The 4,730-nt window shown below is 40.8% G+C and overlaps 1 long non-coding RNA gene across 1 annotated transcript; it reads right to left on the bottom strand.

Annotated features, from left to right (window-relative positions):
• Positions 1–1,829: 1,829 nt before the first annotated feature.
• LOC115336839 lies at positions 1,830–3,710 on the bottom strand. Its single transcript, XR_003921941.2, has 3 exons — positions 3,624–3,710; positions 2,461–2,531; positions 1,830–2,125 (listed from the first exon to the last, which is right to left on the bottom strand). It is a non-coding gene; the product is annotated as an uncharacterized LOC115336839 (long non-coding RNA).
• Positions 3,711–4,730: the final 1,020 nt, after the last annotated feature.

The following is a 4,730-nucleotide window of genomic DNA, read 5'->3' on the forward strand; positions in this document are numbered from 1 at the left end:
TCCCCCTCCCCCTGTGGGCTTACTTTCTGTGCATCAGCACTTGAAGTAGGCAGAGGTAAGTGTTTATGACTTAGGTGTTTTGTTGGAGCTTGTTCTAGTTTTTAAACCACAGCTACTGGTCTGCCATCCAGCTGGTTGATCATTCTTGATTCCTGTTATGTTTCTATTGCATTTTCATGTCTTGCCATGTGCCAAATACCACAGTCTCTTCATTTTAACCAGTAGCTTTGTGCACGTGAAAAAAAAAAAAGCACCAAAAAATCCTTTATTGAAGAAAGCATTTCACTTTCCAGGTCTGCAATTAGAAGAAATCACGAAATTGCAGTTATGGCTTATAGCATAATTTAACTTCCATTTAAAAATTGGTTCTTGGTAGAAAGCAGTATCTAGTGAAGAACAAACTATTACCTATTTTACTTGTAGATGTTGTTCTGTATGATTAGCTGCCTATGCTCGGAGGAAGGTCAAAGAATGGCACTGTGAAGTTAAAATGTTGGCTGTTCCTGTTTGCACTGTTTTGGTTTACAGCTCTGGAATCTTTGCCTTGACAAATGCTCAACTACTGCAGAATACAAACTATCACCCAAATAAATTTATTTATTTCGCAAATATATTTCGCAAAGCCACTGAATTATCTTTAAAAATCATGTGCTTGCTCCTTACAGTTATTTTTTCCTAGAAAGATCCACCCATTTAAGAAGAAATGATCACTTGCTGCTTGCACAGAGTGACTTCTCTCAACAGTCCCTCTAGTGACTCTGGTTTCATCTGTTTAGCAGGAGCAGTGGAGTTGACTGGGCTGAGCTCTGCCAAATTTGAGAACCTGAAATGAAATGCAGCCTGAGCCTGCCACCTTTTTTCTTCCTCTTTGCTTTCCTCAACTTAAGATAACCCTGTTAAGCACAGCTTTGTGGAAGTAAGGCAGAACACCTCTAAAGGCTTATAGTACTTAATAGTACATTTAAATATGCAGACTGATACAGGCTTTTTGCTGTATCTTTGCTGGCTGTTCCTGTAGTGATAATTATTTTTAAGGAAAAACACAGATGACTGATGCTACAAGTACACTTGCAATTTCCTCATTTTTCTCCATTATGGAAAATGTCTTGGTCTTTTGGGCAAGAGGGAAAAAGAAGGCAAAATTACCCTTTTTTTTTTTTTTTTAAGAATTTAATACTATTATCAGATTTCATCTCTTTTTGAAGAAAGAAGCTCAAACAGCCACTTCATAAATACTGTTAGAAAAACTGATTTCCTGTGCTAAAGCATGCACACATTAGCATTGTTAGCAAGGTGTTTGTTGGCTTCAGTGGACTAAGATTTTTATCTTGAATCCAGAATTATGTTAGGTGTGAGAATGCACTGTACCATGTTATCACTATAGTTAGCATCATATTTGGATTATAAAGTTAGAAGGAATGACATTTGAAGCCAATATTTCTGTATCGTGAACAAGTAATTTGAATCCAGCGCAGCACTACTTCTGAATGATTTTTAAATGCCTTGAGGCCACAGAACAATAGACCTACATCCCTGCCCTAACATTACCTAGTAACCTGTGAACAGTCTTGGAAGTAAATGACAACTCCAGAGAATGAGGTTTCTTTTGTGTTTGAGATGACCAACTGTGACCTCAGCAGTGGGCTGCTGCAGAAAAAAACGTGCACTGTGTCTCTCATACAGTATCTAGCCTGTCAGAAAATCCTATTGAACTCTAGGATTATCAAGCCACACTGTTCAAAGGAATTAAATTCAGGTGAAGAAATAAAAAGCATAAGCTTGCTTGCCAATATTATCTGTTTAGCCAAGTCACAACTTACTACAAAAGAAGCAGTTAAAATTTTAATCAGAAATGTCAGAACCTTATCTTCTTGCCTCTCTGTTACATACTTCAATAGGCAGCAAACAAACAGCCTCCAGCAATAGCAGGAAAATAATCCACAGTGTACTTCCCACACCACACCCTGAGGCCTGATATGTAAAGCAGACTCCCTCCATGAAAGAATGACTCAGAAAATGAAGTGCTGGCTTTATATGACAGACAGGTTAAGCCATCAAGACAGTAAAACTTCATCTCTGTCTTCATCCCTTTGAAGTATGAGTAACATTGCATTAAACAGCCAACCTAAAGAATAGAGAGAATATTAATGTGAGATTTGGGCTTTATAAAAGAAAAAAAGGAAAAGGAACACAGCTAAAATTATCAGTCTGGGAAAGGAAAAACAGGGGAAGGAAGGACAGGTCAGGGAAATGAGCAGGGGGAAAGTAGTGTTACAGACATCTTTCTGCTTGGGGCTCCAGCCTTCTTCCAAATTCTGGTTCTCCCTGGGGAGAACTTCTGAAATACAGCAGGCCCTGTTTGCCTGGAGCCTTGACATAAAAGAAGCGCAAGTTGGCTCTGTTCCAAATATTCTTTTTTTCCTCATTTAAAGAAATGATGGAATCCCTGGAGACAAGTACCTTAATCTGGTTTTCACTCAGTGTAGAATAAAACCCTCTCAGCCCTTGTGTAGGCAACACAGAAGAGGAAGCTGGAAGAAATGTGAAATGTTGCATGAATTTAGGAAAAAAAAAAATGTACATATTTCCCAGTGACTTGCACAGAATAAGCGTGAGTCAGAGGACATTATAGGTGTGAATAAGGAAACAAATTAAATACAGAAAGGAAAGTGCAAGATGCAATAGGGGGGCATATGGAAGAGAGTGTCTCGTACAGGAAAATAGCTGCAGGAGAGAAATGACAGAATAGGAGATGAACTATGCCAAAGAGGATAAACAGAGACCAGAAACGCAATGTAAAAAAAATAAATGCTAATTGCCTCAGAAGAGTTTTCCTGTGCTATTTAATGGGTCAATAGCAGTGCTCACTGGAGAAGCTGCTGTCTCCTGAAGTTGTCTCAGTGGTGTATGATGGTATAGATTTATACAGCAATAAAAGATCTCTCGTTATCCATTCACCCACTTCCTAGCCCATCACCACTTAAGAGGAAAGAAAATCAGTGTGAGGAAAGCAAGTGGATTTAACACTGTGCAGATTTTGGGAGCAAGCACCAAAATTAGTGACACCTTGCTGATCCACTAAAGCTGGTCTGATGTTCTTTAAGAGAAGAGTTGGGTTTGGCAGTTTTTACAGAAGTCCATCACTGATATGACCATACTTCCTGAACACACACTGTTCCCAGAACCTGGTCCACCAGCAAAGTAACAGTATTCAAGTGGTCATTGTACTCCCAGGTGGGAAAATTCATAGGTCCTGGCTGCTGCTATTTTCTCTGAAAACAATTTTCTCTGGAAAAATTTCCTTTTGAATAATATTTTTCTTTAGTTTTCAGTAGCTGTGGATTTGGAATCTGTTCTGTCTGTCAGCCTGGAAGTATCTGTGAGAAGTGTCTCTCATTCACAACTGCTGTTGGATGGAGAACTTTCTGCTTTTCTTACTCATCTCACAGATGTTGTGGGTTAACCCCAGTAGGCGGCTAAGCCCCCCATAGCTGCTCAGTCATGCCTCACAACAGGATGGGGAAGGGTAAATGTGAGAAAACCTGTGGGTTGAGATAAAGACAGTTTAGCAGACAAAGCAAAAGCTGCATGTGCAAGCAAAGCAAAACAAGGAATTCATTCACCACTTCCCAACGGCAGTCAGTTGTTCAGCCTTCTCCAGGAAAGCAGGGCTCCATCATGTGTGACGGTTACTTGGGAAGACAAACACCACAACCATGAACACACCCCCTTCCTCCTCCTTCTTCCCCCAGCTTTATACACTGAGCATGATGTCATATGGTCTGGAATATCCCTTTGGTCAGCTGGGGTCAGCTGTCCCAGCTGTGTCCCCTCCCAACTCCTTGTGCCCCCCAGCCTCCTCGCTGGTGGGGCGGGGTGAGAAGCAGGAAAGACCTTGACTCTGTGTAATCACTGCTCGGCAATAGCTAAAACATTGGTGTGGTATCCACGTTTGGTCACAAATACAAAACGGCATAATACAAGCTGCTATGAAGAAAACTGACTCTATCCCAGCCAATACTAGTACACAGAAGATCAAACCCAGGCTGCTGTTAATAAGCATCATTTTGGCCTAGCAAACCTGACTTCAGGCATCTTTTGATTGAAGTATTCTACCTTTTATGGAACAGTGATTAGCTTGACACTGGTCTAAATGCTATTGGTGTTGGTACACATCTCCAGCTCATGAGAGGGTTGTCAGGCATGTTCAGTACCTGCTACAGGGTGCTTTCTTGATTGCTGGAATTGTGAAGTGAGTAAAAATGTATGAGACTAGTGACATGAACCCACACAGGCAATGTCATCACCAATTCAGTTAAGTCATATGCGAGGTCTCTTTTAACAAGTCCTGGAAAGAAAAAAGGCACTCCATTCCCCACGCCCCCCCCCCAAAGCCAAATCAGGCAGGTACAAAGCAGGGTAAATTGCCCTCAGAATCACCCTCCTGAGGCTGTCTAGGTATCTTTCTCATTTTCCTCCGTGATTTCAGCTGCTGCACTTCCTACAAAGCTGGTACTCCATTCCCCTGTCTTGTGAGTGGAAACCATGAGCACAGGAAAGACAGCAAGATGAGATCAAGAGTAGGGCTTTTTTTTATGAATGCTGAACAGAATTTAGAAGAGACTCTGTGTTTCTCATCCATAATTGCTTACCCTTGATTTTTGTCTCTGGTTTGTTTAGCCTGATAGATTGTTTTTTTGTTTATTCTGACTACTCTGTATTAGGTGTTG

This window comes from Aquila chrysaetos, chromosome Z (genome assembly GCF_900496995.4).
Source record: "Aquila chrysaetos chrysaetos chromosome Z, bAquChr1.4, whole genome shotgun sequence".
Lineage (NCBI taxonomy): Eukaryota > Metazoa > Chordata > Aves > Accipitriformes > Accipitridae > Aquila > Aquila chrysaetos.